This window comes from Acomys minous, assembly GCF_964271855.1.
Source record: "Acomys minous genome assembly, chromosome: 6".
NCBI lineage: Eukaryota > Metazoa > Chordata > Mammalia > Rodentia > Muridae > Acomys > Acomys minous.
In genome coordinates, this window is record NC_140487.1 from 119,861,644 (window position 1) to 119,883,845 (window position 22,202).

A 22,202-nucleotide genomic window follows, 5' to 3' on the forward strand; every position below is an offset into this window, starting at 1 on the left:
CATAGACAGACCCTGTCTTGAAAAACCAAAAACAAACAAACAAAAAAAAGTCAGAAACAGGAAGCCAGGAGGAGTAAGTGTTGTGCAACACAAGCATCCTTCTTTTGCCTTTAGTATTTGCTGCATGCGAACACATTTAGACTCAATTACTCTGTTTTTCAAGCTCCTGAAGCAGAAAGGTGGATTGACTAAAATAATTTTATTCCAAAGGGTATTAAAAAGTAGATAATACCATGCAAAGGCTTTTAAAAACAGGTCTGGAAGCTGGGTGTGGTGGCGCATGCCTTTAATCTCAGCACTCGGGAGGCAGAGGCAGGTGGATCTCTGTGAGTTCAAGGCCAGCCTGGTCTACAAAGTGAGTCCAGGACAGCCAAGGCTACAGAGCAGAGAGACCTTGCCTCGAAAAACAAAACAAAAAAAAGAGGTCTGGAAAGAGCTACAATTGTATCTCTCAAGTGTTACCTTTGACATAGCCATGGCATAGTAAAAGAAATGACAACAGAAGGTCTTCTCATAAATACATATGGCATACAGGCACATACCTCATATCAATAGTGCAGTCAACAACTGACCACATAGACAATGAAAATCCCATCAGATTGTTATGTTGTCTCATGTGTAGCAGTGGTCTCAGCAATATTATACCAGGACATTTATGACATTCAGAAACAATACTGTCCAATGCTACATTGTCAGGACACATCCTTAGTGATGTGTGACTGTATTCATTTCTAAATAATAATTTACTAGACAGGTGTGGTGTCCCATTTTAATACCAGCACCTAGGGAGAGACAGGAAAATGTAGAGTTGAAGGCCAGCTGGAGCTAAGTAACACTGCTATCTTTAAAAAATTGATACAGACAGCCCTCTCGATATAATGTTTGCCCTTGCCGGCATGATGGCTCATGCCTGTAATCCCGGCATTTGAAAAGTGGAGGCAGAAAAATCAGGAGTTCAAGGTTATCCTGAGCTACATGAAACAGTGTCCAAAACAACAGTAATAAATTAATGTAGTTAAAATTTTAAAAATAAATTTTAAAAAACTATAAAGATATAATGTATGCCTCAAGTGAGTTTATACTTATATGCAAATCATACCGCTTTCCTCTTTTTTTTTTTTTTAGACCCTCCACTATAGCATCATAAATGTCTCCAGTAAGCACACATACACATACCATGAAGTGTAATTCTTTTACAAGACAATGCTTACATGGTAACTGTCTGATGGCATGTGATGTGCTGACACACACTTTAGACTGGAAGAATAAAAGCCTGCCCCATCAGAAGAAAACAGTGCTTTGATGAGCTACATTTTTAGCTGGTTCTCTAAGGGAGAGGGCTTTCTGTTTTTTTTCTTTCCTGGAGCTGTTGAACCACACTCACCTGATGCATGGCCTTTGACAAGCAAGGTATTATGTTTAAATCTGGCCTTGCTCATGTGAACTGATTTCTATGTGCACTATCCACAGCATCCCATCTTGTTACGTGGGTCTATTCCGGCTAAGCCAATATAAACTCTTAGTATACTTGATAGATAAAATGCCAAGGTAACTGAAGGACAAGCCATGGAGTCAGTACTTTTAAAGCAGTAGTTCTCAGCCTTTGAAGTTTAACACTGAGCCTCTTTCTCAGTTATTCAATATGACCTTCCCAGCATACATACAATACAGTGAACACAACTGCTCCTATGGCCTGAGACTCAATCTGTTATCCTGTCAGAATGTGGCTCTGGGGTATGCAGGGGTACTAGGACCCATGGTCTCTTAGACACGCTTACCTGACCCCATATAATGTCCACTGGCAACTATCAGGTCCTCTAGGCCTGTGTGACATCTTATGCTCCCACTTTCTCTTGTCTTCCTCAAGCTTTTATATGGGAGTTTATGAATTTTGCCATGGGAACTTCTTTGAGAAGGTGATAAAAATACTGCAGTAAAATACAATATTTTGCTGAGAGACGTCTGGAAGGATGCGACTGCTATGCCACTTCCCTCGGAGTCATTTTTGCTTCTCTTGAGGCTCACCAGCATCACTGTGACTGTCACACAGGAAGCTTCTTACAGGGACACAGGCCTAGGCTGCCTTCACACGCTTAGTTTGGCAGTCTGTTTGGAGGCAAGCACTGGCATCTTCAGCTTCAGGCAGGCTGAGAAAACTCAGCTGCGGTCTACAGACCTGCCTCCTACTATGACTTAACAGTGTGATGCTGCCGTTTGAGTTTGTCTGGGTTTGTTCATTTAATAGTTTTACTGGGCTATTCGTGTATCATGCAACTGATTCAATAGAAATGCACAGTTCAAGAGTGTTTACTGGACTGGAGAGACGATGGCTCAGGAATTAAGAGCACGTGTTGCTCTTGCAAAGGATCTAGGTTCCGTTCCCAATACCTAATAGTGAATCACAGCCTTTTGCAACTCCAAATCTAAGAGATCTACCACCCTCTTCTGACCTCTACAGGCACCAGACATGTACATGCACACACACACACGCACGCACACAGGCAAGCAAAATACTCATCCACACAAAAGGAAACAAATAAATCTTAAAGAGAGAATCATACTTGCAGAGTTGTACAACCATCACACACAAGGAAACCTTAGCCGTGACAACACCTGCTCCAACTCCTACTCCTCACCATGCAGCATCAGCAACAACCAACCCACTTCCTGTCACAGAGATGTGCCTATTCTGAGTAAGTGTCCCTTCACCTGCCTATTACTCCTCCCACCTGAGCACCTACTATGTGTTAGGCACTGTTCACGGGCTGTGAACAAGGGAGATCCCTGACCTCTGGGGAAGAGGTCCACAAGAGCAAATACAAAAAACCAACAACCTGAAATGTGGAGAAAGGGCTACACAGAGGAGCAAGGAGAGGTTTGGCAAGAAGATGCATCACAATCTGTCTCTAGACCTGCTCTAGAGACAGGGAAAAGAGCTGTGACCTGAAAGGGTATGGGGAGAGGAAGAGCATCAGGGAAGCCAGAATATGAGCTGAACGTCTATAGGCGACAGATCTGGGTGTTTAGGCACCACAGTGACACAGCTTGCACATGGCAGTCAGACAAAAGACAGTTCTCAGTGCTGGTTTGGCATGGTGAAAAAGAAGGAGGAAGTGGTTGGACCCTAGAGAAAATCGCTAACTACAGCCTCTAACTTCAGTTGCCAGATTAGAGATGAGTTATGAAAGAAAGGGCAAGTCAGGCGGACCCCACGGTACCCATCCTCCCAGAAGGGAAGAGAGGATGCAGCAGTTGCTCCTGGGAGCACTGCCCTCCTTTCCATCTGCTTTGTAGTTGCTTCCCTGTTTATTTCACATTTTTCTTCTTTCCTTTTCTTCACCCTCAGTAGTTGCTAGCTCACAGGCACAATTCAAACAGCAGAGTACCTGTTATCTGACACTGGACAGATAAAACAGTACAGTACTTAAAACGTGTCATTCTTTGATGCAACTTTTTCTTTAAAAGAAAAAAGCCTACTATGCAACTTGAACTGTTACACGATGAAGCACAGTCTAAGACTTCCCACACTTCCCTCCTTGTCCAAATAAAAACTCACTCGGCATTTCCTGTTGTAGAAAATAAGAACTTTAACACTTCCTTTTTGTTTTGTTTTGTTTTTCAAGACAGCGTTTCTCGGTGTAGCCCTGTCTGTCCTGGACTCACTCTGTGGACCAGACTGGCTTCAAACTCAATGATCCTCCTGCCTCTGCTTCCCAAGTGCTGGGGCTAAAAGCATGTGCCACCACCACTAGCTTAACACTGTCTTTTAAAAGTTCACTACATACTCAAGTTCAAGGGACCCTCTTCTCTGTCACTTCTGATCCTAACTGCTAAAAAGTACAGCTTTTTCCCCCTATCTCCTTCTTGATTCCAAACATGGTAAATTACATACCTAAAACTTCACAACCCAGGAAGATGTCTCTCTAGGTAAAGGCACTTGCCGCCAAGCCTGACAGCCTGAGTTCTCCGAGCACATGTGAAGAGAAAGAAGCAATTCTCACAGCTGTTTTGACCTACAGACACTGACATGCACGCACCTGCACATAAATACACACAAATACAATAAATAAGTGAGTCTTTTAAAAATATTTCACAGTAACAGAACTGGTACAAACTCAACAGGATTCTTAGCTGATTTTTTTAGGATGTATATGTGTATACTGTGTATGAGGGTTTTTACACACGTTCACACATGAGAATGCCAGTGTGCAAGTGTCCATAAACTTATGTATATGTGCATGTGGAGGTCAATAGGTTGACATATGATGCCTTCCTCAGTGGCTTTCTACTGTATTTACTTAGTCAGGATCTCTCACTAGGCCAGAACTTGCTAATTCAGCTAGTCTACATAGCTGGCTCGCCCTGAGACCCTGCTTCCACCTCCTGAGTGCTGAGACTACAGGCAGGCAAGCCACCATTTTTATATGGGTGCTGGGAATCCAAACTCCACCCCTTACATTTATGCAGCCTTCCTGGTTTTTTTGTAGGTTGGTTGAATTCTTTAAGGTATGTCAAAGTAAAGCCATGTATGGTAGTGTGTGCCTGTCACCCAAGCTACTCAGGAAGACAAGTAGGAGGATCACTCTTGAGGCTGGGAGTTCAAGACAAGCTTGAGCAACCTAGCAAGACCCTATCTGTGACAATAAAAAAGGGGCAGTCTCTCTGCGAGTGTCTTGTGTACTGAACTGAACAGCCACTGGCCTGAGACTGTATCTTTCATCATGGGCATTTAGCACTGCCCCGGGCCATCAATGCCAGTGGTGTATCAGTCATTTTCACAACCGGAAAAAACCCACATACCTTCTCAAACACAAGCTCAGGGACTCGGAATAAGGGTCTGGAGTAACCATGTGACTAGCGTAACAGAAGAGCATGTGCTATCTACAGCAATGACAAACCCCAAACCCTAATCTGAAGTAACTTTTTAAAGATCTAGCAGCACTACTCAAAAGCCCCAACGCCCGGGCAGTACTCTGATGCCAGTACTGACTGAGACAGCTCCACTTCCACATTCCCACTTAGTTAAATGGCATCTCAAAGCCAGTTTATCCACAAGAGATCCACAATGGACCCTAACAATGCAGAGAAGAATCTTCTCACACAAATCATCAAAAGCATCCCAGCAAATTTTTTTTTTAATAATTTTTTAAGATTTATTTTAAATGTATGTGTGTGTATGCACCATATGCATGCCTGGTGCCCAGAGAGGTCAGAAGCAGGTGCTGGGTTTCCTGCAAGTGAAGCTACAGTCAGTTGTGAGCTACCATATGGGTACTGGGAACCAAACTCCAGTCCTTTGCAACTTAACTACTGAGCCATCTCCCCAGGCCAGCAAACTCTTTTAATACTAAAAATTCAGTGCTTCTGACTTTCTACTTACTAGTAAGTACTGCAAATAGGTATTAAAACAACAGTAGGCAGATGTGTACACTTGAGCCTGTGACTCTCAATCATCCGTTATTCAAAATAGCATGGATCCCTGCAAAGCACGAGCTTCGGCTCCTCCTTGTGCTGTTGATGTTCCAATCACATGCATGCACTTATTTTCTTTTTAGATTTACTTATTTTATTTCATGTGTATGAGTGCTTTGTCTGGAAAAATATATATATATTACATGTCTGGTGCCCACAGAGATCAGAAGAATCTCATATCCCTTAAAACTGGAGTTAGGGTTGGTTGTAAGCCCCCATATGGGAACCAAATCTGGGTCCTCTGCAAAGGCAACAACTGATCTTGATCACTCTCTCCTCTCCCCACCTCTCTCTCTGCCCCTCCCTCCCTCCCTCCCTCCCTCCCTTCCCCCCTCTTTAATGGCCTAGGTTACAGGAAACACTATTCTTTTTTAAAAAGTTCTGATCCTCCTACCTCTGCATTCTGAGTGTTAGGATTCCAGGAGTGTGCTGCCATGCCTAGTTTATAGAGTGCTGGGGATGAAACCCAGGACTTCTGGCACGCTAGGTAAAGTCTGAGAATACGGCCACATTCAGATGTACTTTTCAAAGATACTGCTTTCAAATTCTGGAACAAATCATCCTTATCAATAATAACTTGTTATTATAAAGGTCACTTGATTATTGAAGGTCAGACACACTAGCACAAATCAAACAGATGTGACTGGTTAGGCTATCTTTGTGCACATCTGCAAACTTGTAACCTTTACAAAGCTATGGGGAAAGCAATTATTTTTTTTAATGGATTAAGTCTAAGAAAAAGGAAGAATGATAAAAATACTTAACACATTAACCCATAAATCATTCATCTTAGTTATTTTTAGGACCAGTTTAGATCTTTTGTTCTTATTTGAAAAAAAACTATAATGAACTTCAGAATTGTTATTTTTAAATTACACTCATTTATTGCATGCATGTGTACATGTATGTGTGTGCTTGCCACTCTATGTGTGTAGGGGTCAGAGAGCAACCTGTGAGTCTGTTGGTTCTCTCCTTCCAGAGAGTTCCAGTCACCCGGGATAGTGGCAAATGCCCTTACTTGCTAAGCCATCTCTCTGGCCTAATAGTCATTTTTCCCACACTGCAACATCAAGTAGATAATTATTTGACTTCTAAGATTCTGGAAGCTCATGGGCAAAGAATAAAAGAGATGTAAGCTGTGCTAGAGTTAGGATGCGATACGCATTGTTTAATGCAAAATAGAGTAAAGACAGACAAGGAGCAAGGAAACAGCACCCTGTATAAGAGCTGGACCAGAAGTGCAATGAACACAGACAAGGAGGTACAAGGGGGAGGCTTGAAAATGGCACTTTGTGAAAGGAGTCATAAGTCTACATAATAAAAATAGTCTAGTCACTACAAAAGTAGTTCTCTCAACAAATAAGCATCACGGTAGCAAACAATATGGAGATGAAGCCTTTAGCTATGCAGATTTACCAACTGTGACTTACTCTCACCAAAAGACTCTCATAACCCAGAAACTTAAAAATAAAAATATTAGATCCATGTCAACTCCTCAAAAGCAAATTTTATTAATTTACAAACACTACTAAACTGTCAGGATCCCTACCAGGAGGGTAGTGCTGCCAGGCCACAATCTGGAAACAAACACTGCTCACCCTACACCTGCTCAGGAATTTGCTCAGAGAAAAATGCATGTTTTCTTTTCCAAAAATAATATAATTTTGTAAATTACCTAGTTTTACCCTAAAAACAAAGCTCCAACTTTTCCTCGAAGATAGAAATTTTATCAGTGGCTTGGTGGTGGTGTGTCTGCATAGCATGTGCAAAGCTGCACAGCACTTCCAAAAAAAAAAAAATAAAAGGAGAAAATGTAGATGGTATTATCATGCTACATAAACTGTGGCAAGAACTGCACTGAAATGTGAACCATTTTAAGAATAGGGAGACTTGTGTGTTTATGCGTACATCGTTAAAGCAGGAAGATTGAGCAAAAGCTGACTCACAGGGTGTGGCCTCTGCTAAAACCTGTCTCTCACCCCCAGAACAACTTACACCCAATACCAAAGACAGAGGGGACAGAGCAGATCTCAGAGACATCAGCCTACAGAGCATGTGAAGACGCACAGGGAACAGACTGCTGACACTTCAGTAAACTAACTTCCATCACATAGCCCAGAACACAATACAACTGCTCCAGGGCCTAAGTCCCTGAATGTGTATAGCACAGAGTATTCTGTGACACAAACCTAAATAAGGAAATGGGGCTAGAGGACAGGGTGCCTTTGCTACAGGTGCTGGCAACAGTTTCCATGCAACAGACTGAAAAACAGGGTTTTCTATCCCAGAGCTACAGGCGTAAGTGAGAAAGTGGGGCTGATTAAGAGCTCTGCTTAAAATATGTAAGTCAGAGAGCTCTGAGGTCAACAGCTCTTGGCTCTAGAGGGCCCTAAGCAATTAAACATCATCATATTAAAATGTCAAGTAGGAGGACAGTTGATGCCATAAGAAAGTACTAGAAACCTTCACTTAGGCTGTGGTTACCCAGGGGTTTTCCAACCAACTGGAACTTTTTTCTTTTTACTTTAGAACTGGAGTTCATTATCTTTGGGTAGGGACTCCTTGGGGGTTGAACAACCCTCTCACAGGGGTCACCATGAGAGAACACTACAGTTGTGTAGTAACAGTGAAAATAATTGTACGGTTGGGGACCACCACAACAGGAGGAACTGTATTAAAGGGTTACAACATTAGGAAAGTGGGGAACCACTGCTTTAAAACAAAAGGAGATGGGCAAATAACTCAATTGATAAAATGTTTGTTGCTGCATAAGCCATGTGGACCTGAGTTCAATCCCTAGCACTCTTGTTTAAAAAAAAAAAAAAAAAAGTCAGGTGCCCCGGTACACACAGATAATCCAATGCTGATACAGGAGCATGCAGGGTGCTTGCTGGCCAACCAGTCTAGTCAATCAGCAAGCTCCTTTAGTGAGAGAGCATCTCTCAAAAAGTAAAGTGGGCTGAGGAAATGGCTCATAATTAAAATACTTATTCGTCATGCAAGTGAGATTCCCAGAACCCATATAAAAGCTAGGCACGAGCCAGGCGTGGTGGCGCACGCCTTTAATCCCAGCACTCAGGAGGCAGAGGCAGGTGGATCGCTGTGAGTTCAAGGCCAGCCTGGTCTAACAAAGTGAGTCCAGAACAGCCAGGGCTATACAGAGAAACCCCATCTCGAAAAACCAAAACCAAAAGCTAGACACAATAGTAGTAATCCTCACACTTCTACAAAGAGATGGGAAGTGAGGATGGAACGAGTCCCTGGAAGCTCACAAGCCAGGAAGCCTGGCTTACACAGCAGTGAACAAGAGATCCTACCTCAGACGAGGGGGAAGATGGGGATCAACACCAAAGCTGTCCTCTGACTTGCATCTGTGCCCACTTAGATGCAACCCCTTCCCCACCCCCACCCCCACCCCCGCACTGCCAAGGGAGGGGGGGAAACAGAGCTGCTAGCATCTGTTAATAGAGCTAAGCTTAGAAATAAATGGTTGGCTACTGTAGATTATCATTTACCTGACTAATATGGAAGACATCTGTTAATATTTCCCCTTACCTCCTTAATCAAGTATCTATGGCTTTTTCATTGAGCATGGACTTCAGTATCCTGAATCTCAAGCTTCTACAACAAACACCGTCTCTCACGGTAGCACTTGCTGTTCCCTTGACCGTATCAAGACCAAAAAGATCACTGTCAAATTTCTTGGATGAGGTAATCCTACCCCCATCAAAATATTGTTGAATTAAAAGCTTTCTTTCCTCATTTTAATTGGAAAAAAACCCCACACAAATGTAAAGATCAGCATGAGAGGTGGAGATGGGGCAGGAGCACTTGGGCTTTCTGCTCAAACCCTGAGCTCTGACGTGACCACTACAAACTCAAGGTTAGAGCAACTCCCAACCAAAGTACTGCAACCTACTGCTAACTCCACAGTCTGTGGAACAACACTAACATAAAGAAGTTTCCATTAAGGATACCTTTGTGATACCTTGTCAGTTGTATAAAAACTTGCCATTATTAGAAAAGGAAGGGCCCGCCCCTATAAGCACTGCAGGTGTGGCTGCTGTGTCACAAGTCTGTCAGCAGATGGCAGAGGAGAGAGACTATGTCTACACTCAGCTCATGAACTTACGACTTACGAACATCTAAATGATTAATAGCCTAACACTCCCTGAAAAAAACCAAGCTTGAGACCACCACAGTCTGGCGCCACACAGGCCCCAGCAGTCCCCAGGACTGGGAGCAAGCCTGAGAAGACCTCACCTGGGACCAAGGACTCAGGTGGAAATGAACCCTCGCATGAGGCCACTGGGGCAGCCCGAGCAAGGAGTGAGACTAAGATGACCACCAGACTGGTGCCATGGGGCCTGGACAGGGAGCTAGCCTGTGACAACCACCAATGGGGCACAGTGAAGGCCCAGGGGTGCAGAACATGCCCGAGATGACCTTTGCCTAGCGCCATAATGGGGCACAGGACTCCTGAGACAATCCCAGACACTCAGAAATCCTGGATGCAACTAAGAGGAACAAGTAAGTGGTGGAGAAATGGAAGAGAAAGAAAAACAGAAGGCTGTGGACACAATGAAGAGAGGCAGAACTGGAGACTTTCAGGTAATGACAAACAGCCTGATGTGAGTAGCCAGTGCTGCCACCTGGGAACATGGTGAGGTCCCGGCCTGTGCTGTCACCAGGGGCTATGTCTGGGTCCATGGCCCTGCAGCAGCAGGGGTCTGTCACCACCAAAGATCAGCTGGACATTCCTGGTCTGGGATGCCACCTGGGGCTATATTGATGTCTGGGGGCTGTGCAGAACTGGTCCCACCCCTCACCTGAGCATCCTGGGAGATCTAGTCCTGGGGGCATGAGAGTAGAAGAGTTGACCCTGCCTCTTGCTAGCTGCAGTACTCTGGGAGAGGGTGCCCAGCACATTACCCAGGAAGCATAGCAGAGCCTGTCCTGGTTGCAGGAGTTGCAGGTGAACTGGCTCCTGAGGATACAAGTGTGGGGGATTTGGCCCTAACACTCATCGCCTGTGAAGTGGCTCGGACAAAGGAGAGATACTCTCGTCCCCTTCGACACTCCCCACCAGCTGTGAGTGGGAGGGTTGGCCCCAACAGTGTAAGAGAACAGGAGATATGGCCCTGTCCCTCACTTTGCACCTTAACCTGGGCAGCACAGCAGAGCTGATGCTGATGGCAAGGGCATCAATGAGCCAGCCCTGAGGGTGTGAGCGTGGGAGAACTGGCCCCACAATTGTTTCACATGCAGTGACATGGACAAGGGAGAAATGGCCCCTTCCCTTCGCCCCCAGCCACCTACTGCAGGCAGGACAGCTAGCCTGAGGTCATCAGAATGGGAGAGCTGTCCCTGCCCCTCACCTGCTGCAGCACTAGGAAGAGCAGGCCCTGGACTTCTCCTGTGCGGCACAGTAGAGCTGGCTCTAGATGTGGGGGTTGCGGGTGAGTGGACCCAGAGGACGCCAGCCCTGACTCTTGTCTGCTGGGCAGTGGCGAGGATGAGGAAAATACCACCCCTTCCCCCTCACTCATCTCCTCGCCATCTATGGCAGGCAGGAGAACCAAGGGTCACGAGTGTGGGAAGACAGGCCACATCCCTCACCAGCTGCAACACCCGGGAGACCAGGGCATGACAGTGAGACAGCCAGAGGGCTGACCGACTCAGATACCTCTCAGGCACAGGTCCAGGGTTCTGGATTGGCCCACTCCAACATCTATCTACCCCATCGATGAACTGCCGAAGTGCAATGAAGGAGCTGGTCCTACAGATCGGAAACTACGAGACCTCAATGACCCAGAGCAACAGCAGGATGTCAGAGAGGAATCCAGTGAGGTTCTATTATCAACAGAGTAGCCAAAGCCAGAGGTCTCGTACCAGACCAACGAGTCACTGCAATGAACATTTGCAAGCAAAGATTATAAACAAAAGGCTATACTGTGGGACACACTGTGACACACTGCAGCTTCCACAACATTTTTTTTCTCTGTTGTAGGGGAGATTGCAAGGGTGGAGGGCAGTGCAAGGGGAGGAGGAGATGAGCAGGACTGTAGTGCATGATGTGAAATTCACAAAGAATCAAAAAGTTTTAAAAAATAATCAATTCTTCACTAACCCTCAAAATACAAGCTTCATGAAGAACATCTTAAATGAAGAACAATGTTACTGCTGATTCCACAGTTATCCTATAAGTCTTAGCTGATTGTTTTTTTAAAAAAAAGATTAATTATTATGTATACAGTGCTCTGCCTGCATGTACAACTGCAGACCAGAAGAGGGCATCAGATCTCATTACATATGGTTGTGAGGTACCACATGGTTGCTGGGAATTGAACTCAAGACCTTTGGAAGAGCAGTCAGTGCTCTTAACCTCTGAGCCATCTCTCCAGCCCCCAGCTGATTGCTTTGAGTGAGTTTTTCCCATCAAAAGTTTCATCTGGCCCAGGGCATGGTGGTGTATGCCTTTCATCCAGGCACTCAGGAGACAGAGGCAGGGGAATCACTGTGAGTTCAAAGCCAGCCTGGCTTACAAAGGGAGGCCAGGGCTACACAGAGTAACTCTATCTCCAAAAAAAAAAAAAAATAGTTTCATCTGGTCATGCTTCAGAGGCTATGTGTATTGCAGAACACAGGAAACCCCATTTTGCATTTTGCACATAACTCACACCCACGATGGGCTTCCTTACACTATAGGTGAACAACCGAGAACTGTGGCCTCCACCAGACAGTCAGGACTGGCACTGTGCTTGAACAAGGAGCGGGCCAAGGATATCACAAGATTCATTTACCACTTTAGTGAGGGATATTTTTTTTTTTAATTTGAGGTGGGAGTTAACTTGTATAATCAGAAGTTTGAGATTTACACTCTAAATGTGTAACAACTGTTCTCAAGACTGCTTAAAAATGACTTTTTAACCCTGAAAAATCCATGCCAAGGTTGGGGGTTGTCTTATATGCTGGGTACTTAACTGCAGCTTGCTTCCCCTTGCTTCATATGTCTCACGTATATGGTGGGGGGTGCTGCAGCCGATTCCCCGCTCTGTGCAAGGAGTATGAAGCAGGAGGAGCAAGCTGCACACACCTTTCTGTACCTGGAGGAGGGCGCGAGCCTGGATTAGCTCTCCACCAGGACCCGTCCATTTAACTCAAAGGGCTACACATCTTTGGGTTGAGTATGGAGAGCACCTTACAGGGCAGTGTGGGCTGGCACAGGCTGTCTGCCAGGACTTAATAAAGCACCTGGCTGTCTGTGCCCTGCTTGCAAATAGACACATGTCTGCTGCACAGGGTGTGTGTTGGAAGAGGGGTAGTCTTATACAGTTAAGCTGTATCTTAACTGGAAGTTTGGAGTTGTCTTATATGCCGTAAAATTCAGTATATGCCAGAAATTTCAGTATATGCACTGCTTTAAAGTTTAAGAAGGCCTTGAATACACAGTTGTTGATAGAGGTTTTAGTTGGTTGATTCGTTGTTTTGGGGTTTTGTTCAAGACAGGGTTTCTCTGTGTAGCTTTGGCTGTGCTGGACTCTCACAGAGATCCACCTGCCTCTGCTTTCCTAAGTGATGGGATTAAAGGTGTGCTCCACCACGCCCGGCGGTTTTTTGTTTTTTTAAGAAAGATCCATTTTTTCAAAATAACCTATTTGTAATTCCCAATTCAACATAAAAGTAGATATCTAGGAATGTATGATAAAAACATGAAAAAAAAAAAACCAGTCTCTTGATACTGGCCTGCTATGGTCAGTAAAATAGTGCCCTCCATGCAAGGGTCTAGAAAGCAAAAACAAAACAGGTAAGGACAGTTAGTTCCAGGGGGCTTTGGTTTCCAGGTTAAATCTGAACCTGACCTTGTGATAGCCATCCCAGTTTGCTTTCTGTTGCTGACCTAACTAACTTGGGGGGGGGGGGTACAGCTCACAGTCCATCCCTGAGGGAAGTCAGGATAGGAACTTAGACAGAGATCACGGAGGCAAGGTACTTATTGGCTTGCTCGGCTTGGACTACCTGTCCAGGGCTGACACTGTCCACTGCAGACTGGGCCCTCTCACATCAATTAGTGATCAAGAAAATGCTCCACAAACATGCCCACAGGACAACCTGGTAGAGGCACATTCGCCACTGAGATTCCCTCTTCCCAGATGTCCCTAGCTTGCGTCAAGCTGACAAAAACTAGCAAACACGGTAGGGCTCCCCAGACACTGCTGCCCTCTCACCTCCTGCTCCCGAGCTCTGGAGGTCTGTCTAGAGAGTAAGCAGGAAGTGGGATTGCTGAAAAGTAGAGCCAATATCACCTACAGGAGGACAGATATTCTCAGGGAAGTCTATAGGAAGACCTTTTACCTAGGAGGAACAACAAAGCTTTTCTGACAGAGGATATACCACAAACAAAATAAAGTTCAATATTTAAGGAAAACTTAAGCAAGGAGCCACAAGATAATAAGCAATTAAGAACCTAAACCACACAAGAAAACTGGAAAGATACACAAAAGCATCCACACTACATGGTGGCCACTCAAGAGAAAACAGGAAGAGATGGTGAAAACAACCTAAAACGTGGAAGATGACTAACAAGGAGGGCTATGAAGACATTTAAAACCCAAGCAACCAGGAACAGGGATCAGGCCAAAGTGCAAAGTAGTGAGTTCCATGTTGACATCTGATGCCCAGGAGAAGGTAAACATTCCCACAGAAAGCCACGTCAGCCAAAGGGGAGAACTGGTCCCCACGCAGACTGGCATGGAGGTCAGAGATGGAAATTTGGACATTTTTAGTGTCACTAGGGTGACTCAAAAAGGGGATAAATTTGTCTACAGCAGGAAGATGCAGGATTTGACTCTGTGGAAAGCAGGGAACTGACTAGAGTAGGCACCTCCTGCACTACATACAGGGGAAACATACTAGTAAGCCTAAGGAGGGCTATTCTCTCAACATGTCACATTCTCTCTCAAGAGAAACTAAGAAAAACGTTAAGTTTTTCAAAAACATTAAACTGCTTGCATTTTTAAAAACTTTCTTTAATCACACTGTATGTGTATGTGCGTGTGCGTATGTGTAGCCATCACAGGTCAAAGGACAAGTCCTGGGTGCTCTCTTTCCTACTGCTAGGTCCTGGAGAGTCTTAACATGCTGAGCCACCTTGCTGGCCCTACTTGCATATTCTTTACCTAGTCAGCTCAAAATACCGCAGTGAAAGGGAAAAAGCAGTATCTGTCCCCATTTTTGCGGAGATTAGGAAGTGAGAAGAAAAGCTGGGTGCTATGACGCACACCTGTAATCCGAGCACTCAGGGAGGCAGAGGCAAGCAGATCTCTGTGAGTTCAAGGCCAGCCTGGTCTACAAATAGAGTCTAGAACAACCAGGGCTAACAGAGAAACCCTGTCTCGAAAAGCAAAAACAAAAACAAAAAATGACAAGAGATGCCACCTACATCTCCCTCACACAGGCCAGCTGTGTGGTCCTGTGGTCCTGTCATCCTGTCCACTGAGGTAGGGTTCTGCTAAATAACAACAGGACTGTATGCAAACAGTACGTCTATGACGTCTAAAAAGGGAACACAATTAAGATCTAAATTTACCCCCAAGAGTCTTCTTTTTCAAACCTTCTACTGCAGGTATATTTTAAAGCCAAGACTTGCTGAATTATGGTAAAGTCTTTACGCCTCAGAGAACCAATCTGAATGCCATTTTTATAGTCTCTAAAATACACTTAATGTACATTGTTTGAATAAGTCTTGGGAAATATACAGGATTCATGCTGAAGTATAATACAGGATTAGGGAAGATCTCACAATTCTTTTCAAATTTTGAAAGCGTCATTTAAATTAATTTCTCATTAGAGCTTAATAAAGACTTAGGAAAAACTACATGCAAGTATATATAAAATATGTATATTTGCCAATTTCCAGATGGGCTGTCTACAGTAATCAAATTAAGAGTTCCACTTAGCTTTATATATTTCAGACAAGCTGTGCCAAGAGGCAATTTAGCTTTCTCAAAGCAAAGCCTACAGTGATTTATTGCAAGGGCTACAAAATATTATTTTTGCCAAAATAGCTAAAAAGTATATAAATTCATTAAAACTTTTAATTGCACATTCTAAGGGGCTAGTAAATGAGAACACAGCATAGGTATGACATAAACCAAGATTCCACGAATAAATACTATGCAGAATTAAGAAAAAATATAAGTATTTATCATTTTGGTGACCAAGTTTACTATTCACAATGATTCTAATGCATACTTCAAGGAGGTGGGGTAGAGAAGGAAAAGCACTTCCTTTAAGAAAAAAATATTTAAATGACACATGCATCCAACTGCACTGAAATTAATTCAGATGTTCCTGTGATTTAAAAAAAAAACACTCATTACCAAATATCGCTCCAATGACAGATTTTTCTCATGTTTTATTTAGTGATACAGTCTGACTAAATATTATTTTACAGACAATATAAAGAAAGAACCACAACTAATACAATCTTTACTTAAAATGATTACAAATAAAGATTTGGAGGCATATTTCCTCTCACAGAGGAAAGTGCATTAATGACACAAATCCATGAAGATCAATTAGCTATCTTTAAAATGCAATATACTAAAGTTAGATCAGAATTTCAAAAGACACAGAGAAACCTTGTCTCAAAAAGCAAAACAAACAAAAGAACTTCAAAAGTAAGCCTTCTCTCCTTAGGACAAGTTTCTATGCATAACTCTCAAGTGGTTGTTTGGGGTGGGGTTGCTTGCTTTTTTGTTTGGTTGGTTGGTTGTTGTTTGATTTTAAAAAGGGGGAAACATAGTAGAGTCTAGAAAAAAGTACAGGTCTTTTCTCATCAATCTTAAAGGGATTACCTCAAAGTCTCTTTTTATAGAAGAGTTATTTCCGTGTTATTCAGCATAATGGACCAAATGCTTAAATTATCCACCAGGCATCAACCCTATGCAAATGTATTTACATTCCATTACAATGTAATCTTCATACTGGGAATGATGATCCCATGTCTTGACTTCTTCCTCTCCAGGCTAGCTCACACTGCCATCTATCTCTCTTGCCACAAAAGGATGCCGATGTCCAGCTACAGGAAGTGAGTTACTCTAGGATCACGACAGCAAAAGCTGAAAGGACTGTAGATAGGAAGCCACAGCATCTGAGACTCAACCTCCCAACTAAGCAACTTTCATTAAACGAGGTAGTTTACAATCATACAATGTGTCCCCCCTAATGGACATTTGGCAACGTCTGGTAACTTCACAGCTCGTCACAACAGAGGGAGGGGACCACTGGCACCTGTGGGGCAGGAAGCAGCTAAGCAGTTCACGATGGACAAGAGAGACACCCACAATAAAGGCTAATGCCATCCAAATGACAACAGTACAGTAGCTGAGAAGCGTCTTATTAGAACTCAATCTGCCAGCCCTACCAACAGACTCTGCCGGTTTCCCTGACCTGCTCTGGAAAACCATTTTCTACAGCTCTAACTAAAAATGTCTACCTTCAAAAGGTAAGCACTAGGACACCACACCAGGCCTTACAGCAGACACTGTAATTGCTGATGGGCACTAAATACCTGTCAGCAGGGGTGGAAAGAAGCCCTGCTCAGCAGGTAACATCCCCCACATCCAGATTTCCCTGTAGATGCTTTCTGCACGCGAGCTTGGCAGAGCCCTCAATGTGCACATATTGTTTCACTATGGGGTTTTCTAACGAAAGCTGAGATTTGCTGTTGGGTTTTTTTTTCTCCACCCTTATACATGTATTATAACCTGAAGCTAGTCAGAAGACATTAAAGAATAGTCTTTAATAGGTAAAGAACCACAGTGCTTTCCACTCTGAAAACTGTGATTTAACAGACCCTGAAAGGTTTCTAAGTCAGATATAAACTTGAAAAGATATCAGCATTCTGGGAGGGAAAAAAAAACAACCCATGAATAAATAAATAGCGAGTGTGAAATAATCATCAAAAGAAACTGTGTGCAGATACACGAGAGGTATACAGACACCACAGAGCAAATGGAGAGCTGAAATGGACTGTTACTTCTTAGAAAGGAAGCTGAAATAAAAAACGTGCAGTCAGACACTAAAAGGCAGATTTTTCCAGTTTTCACATCTTAGATAACTATAAAATATCTAAATTCAACAGAGATAAAACTTACAATTTTAATGAAAAGAAATATCAAGAAGCCTTGCAGATCAATGTGCAGTTGGCTGATGAATGATGCCCCCTCCACATAGCAGACAGCCATTAAGCAACAAACTGATAAACAGTTAAAGACATAGATACACACTTACAATAGCATAATGGGAGACAAGCTGCATCAACACACACATATATCATACCCACTCTGTATAGAACATTATAGAATGCTTGTGTATATAAATGAGTGCCTAAAGAAATACAAGCAGGAACACCGTGAGGGACTAGTGACAATCTGCTACAATGTTAACAATAGCCATCTGTGGAGGCGGAAGGTTAAGGCTTGTTTCTCTTCCTTCTTTGTGCTTACAATGAGGCTGTTTTTGCTGGTTTGTGCTCACAGAATTAATACACTGTTACAAAGTTACACCTTATTATCTGGGGCACTGCATAGAAAATAAAAAATAAATCCGAATGATGCTAACTCACTGAGCATTATCACTATATGCCTGGTTCTAAGTGTTGCTTCCAACAATAGATTTACAGCTCAATTTCCATGGCTTGAAATAAAGGGGGCTTATAAAAAAGATCTATGATGGTCTTCAAAGCGAAGCTGAGATTTCACGTGAAAAAGAATTTTTACCAAATAAAGTGTATGTAAGAAAGCTTGGAGGGTGGCAGCTGCGTACGATCTCAAAAACAGAAGTCTACAGAAAAGGAAAACAATATGATGACTCTCACTTCCTCCCAATATCTGGATTCGAACTTCTTCTTCTTCATTTTTGTTTGGTTTTGGTTTTTGGTTTTGCCAGACAGGGTTTCTCTGTGTAGCCTTGGCTGTCCTGGACTCTCTTTATAGACCAGCCTGGCCTCGAACACACAGCGATCCTCCTGCCTCTGCCTCCCTGAGTGCTGGGATTAAAGGCATGTGCCATCACGCCCAGCTCTGGATGCAAACTTCTTAAATCTTTTTTAGTACCACCATGGGCAGGAATAATCGAACAGTAGTCCGTGCTACTATAGGTAAAAGAACCATTGGGAGGTTTTCTTTGCTGTAAATATTACTTTAAATAATAATCCTGAAGTAAACAAAAACTTTGAGATACATTTTAGTCATGTTCTGGGGACATTTTGTACTAAAAACAAACATTCCAGGGTTTGGTTAAAGGGTCCTAAGGGCAAGGCACTGGAATTCAGCAAAAAAGCAGTCCACGTGTCACATACACCCACATCTTCAATATAGGAAACATCGGGGGGGGGGGGGGGGTGGAGGGAACCCCATTTCTCCAGGCGCAAATTTCAGCTGCGTAGTAAAGGGCAACTGGGCTCCTGGGTTATCTGTGGAATTGTTCCCGAAGCTCGAGGCCCGACCCAACGGTAACAGGCCGTGGGCTGGTGCTTCACGCGTGGATCGTGGAAGAACACCCTAACTGACCTGTTAGGGTGTATTTCGTGCCTCACTTGTCAACCCTCAGAGACATGGTAGACCGACCGCGCTTTTTTTTTTTTTAAACTAACCCAAACCAGTCGTATGTACGTTAGTGCACACCTGTGACACACGCACGTACGCGCCAGTGGGTAGGTGGAAACACTCAGGGAGAACCCCTGCCAGGTTTAGACCCCACAGAAACTGTACGGGAGACACAAAGGCTCGAGACGCAGAACCAAGTCGAGGATGCGGATTGCGCTCAAGACACTCAGCCAGGGACACACAAAAGAGCAGAGACCAGGGCAGCCCTGCGGATGGGGGACCGCCCGGGGCCCACGTGCGGTCGGTCCCCGCCGACCCCGCAGCCGCGCACCCCGTGTCCGCCGCGCCGCCACAAAGCGGGAGCGCAGACTTGGCCGCAGGGACTTCAGAGCCGCCGGGCCGGGAGGCTCGCGTCGCCGCCCGCCGGCGTCCGTCAGCGCTCGCCACCGGTCGCCGGCGGTTCGGAGGAAGCTCGGAGGGGGCGCGTCAGCTCGCCCCGCAGTCCCCTCAGCGCCCGACCCGGTCGCCCCCGCCGCAGTGGCCACGCTTCTCACCGACACTAAGCGGCAATCCCCCGAGGCCCGCCCACCCATCCCGGCTCCGCCGCTCCTCACCAGAGCGCGACGTGCCAGCGCTTCAGCGAGCCCAGAGCCGCCGCCGCCGCCGCCGTCGCTCTGGCGCCCGCGGCCGCGCCGCCGCCATCTTGGCTCCGGCCGGAAGTGACGTCGGCGCGGCGCCCGCAAGCCCGGACACCGACCCCGCGTAGATCTTGGCTCGCGACTCCCGTGGGGTCTGGCACGACTTCGTGGCGTGACCCTGACGATCGGTGTCGGCCTCGCTGTCAATCACTGGTCCACCGTTCACCCCAAAGTGTTCCTAAGAGAATCCCACACCCTTCAGATGGATGATCAGGGCTGCACACACTTTAGTCCCAAAACTCACCAAGTAGAAGCAGGCAGGTATCTATGAGTTCGAGGCCAGCCTAGTCTACATAGTAAATTCCAGGATAGGCAGGACCATACCGTGAGACCTTGCTTCGAGCAAACAAGAGCAAATAGACCTCTTAGGTTGTGTGCAAAGGATCAGTGTAGCCACATGCACTAAAATAAACTCTAGCAAGACAGGTGCAACTGGTTGGCTGTCTTGATGTCACCAGAATATGTGCTTAATATGACACAGGCTGCCATTGGATTTTAAATTCTTGATTAATGCCTTACAATTTAATCCCTGCCTCAAAATCACCTGAGGTATCTGAGAGAAAATGAAAGGCCACCACCTCGTCTACCACCAAACTGCCACACAAGTCATCGTTTTAAAAAGAAAATTTATATGCCACTGTCAACCGATAAAATACAAACAGAAAACAGGGGACTGTCAAGGCAAAAGTGATACGGTAAAACCAGAGCTCCATTCCGAGAGAAAGCTGACAAGTCAGTCCTTCCTGTCTTTAATTTAAAATGACAATGTATTTTCCTTCTGGGCTGCTGTTTCAGATTTGATGTCTTAAAACAACAGAAAGTTAATCTCTTACAAATGTAGAGGCAGGAGTCCAAAACCAGTATCAGGTGGCTGAAGCTGAGGTGTCAATAGGCTCATACTTCCTTCCTCTGAAGCCTCTAAAGGAGACTATTTCCTTCTTCCAGCTTCTGGTGACTGCCAGCATTCCTTGGCTTGTGACCATGCCACCCAATTCTTCAAGGGCAACGTCTTCACACCCTCTGCTCTATCTTCACATCACGTTCTCTTTCGTAGGTAGTGATTTTTCCCCCTGTGTTTTCTTAAAAGAATTACATACAGTTACAGTGCGGACACCCAGAAAAGCCACAGTTTATCTCTTCGTTGCTTAGTCATAGCTGTAGAAATTCTGTATGAGGTAACGCTTAAAAACGCAAGGGATTTAGATGAGGTCAGATATTTAGGAACCGTTACCAACAGGTGCAACATGACTGAAACTCCAAGCTGCACATGTCACCTGGCTCAGCTCTGGTGCGTCTTGTGCATTAGGTATTCACATGGCGGTGCTGTTCTTGGGAGACAGGGAAATTTTACTACCTACAAAGGAGAAAGTGAGGTGAAAGTAGAGCAGAGAGTGTGAGCGTGCTGGCCTTGAAGAATTGCTTGGCACAGTCACAAGCCACACACTTAACTCAAAGCCCGGAACAATGTCCTAAACAGTAAAGAGATAATTTTATTTGGGGGGGGAGGGAGGGGTAGCATCTTTCTGAGTCTGAAAAATGAATGGATGAAAGCAGTTATGTATAGCCCTAGAGACTCTGTGTGTGTGTGTGTGTGTGTGTGTGTGTGTGTGTGTGTGTGTGTGTGTGGTATGTGGTTATAACTAAAACCTCAACAATTTCTACAGAACTGCCCTTTAAAAGATTAAAATTCTTATATTTAAAATCAAAGAACTTAAACTACAATATCAGTGATAATGTAAGTGGACGTAAGACTCCCTGAATGACAGACAGTACTGGCTCTGCACTAGGTTCTGTCCTAGACATCGTGGATGGATTGTCTCATGTTCATCACAGCCATGTGTGGTGAGATCGTGTGCAGCTGTGGGAACCAAGGCCAACATGGAGGAAGAAATTTCCCACCTGAGAAACGAGACCAGGTTTTTAACTGGACCATTCAGCTCCATACAAAGCAACCACATCATCCTTGGTGCACGTACATGCGCAGGGGCACACACTTGGGAGCTAGACCAGTAGTCATGGTGGACAATTATGCAGTGTGTATATGCTCTCAAGCATAAATTCTAAGGTAAATATCATCATGATGGCCAATCCAGTCATGGTTATAAACTGTCGCCACATTCAAGATCATCACGCCTCCTCTAAGGCAGGAGGAGGCAAAGGTGTAGTGGAGGTTTTGGTTTTTTTTTAAAAATTCAGTTATGTTTTTAAAAAAAAATTTTTTTTTTCAAAACAAGGTCTCCCTGTGTATCCTTGGCTGTCCTGGACTCGCTTTGTAGACCAGGCTGGCCTTGAACTCAGAGAGACCCACCTGCCTCTGCCTCCCTGAGTGCTGGGATCACAGCCGTGCGCCACTGCACCCAGCTAATATGTTTTTGTTTTAATACCAAATGTGGGATATGGGACTGCCTTAGTTTATCCA

At 44.6% G+C, this 22,202-nt stretch overlaps 1 protein-coding gene across 3 annotated transcripts in view; it reads right to left on the reverse strand.

Moving 5' to 3' along the window:
* The window catches only part of PRDM2 (PR/SET domain 2), a 102,354-nt gene extending 82,547 nt beyond the window's left edge, over positions 1-19,807 (reverse strand). For 2 of the 3 annotated variants that reach the window (XM_084788208.1, XM_084788210.1), the window contains exons 1-2: positions 19,700-19,807; positions 3,893-4,037 (exon numbers count right to left, since the gene is read on the reverse strand). The gene's annotated coding sequence lies outside the window, so the exon portion shown is untranslated. The remainder of the gene's footprint in view (positions 1-3,892; positions 4,038-19,699) is intronic. The other variant, XM_084788209.1, reaches the window with a different exon arrangement.
* Positions 19,808-22,202: the final 2,395 nt, after the last annotated feature.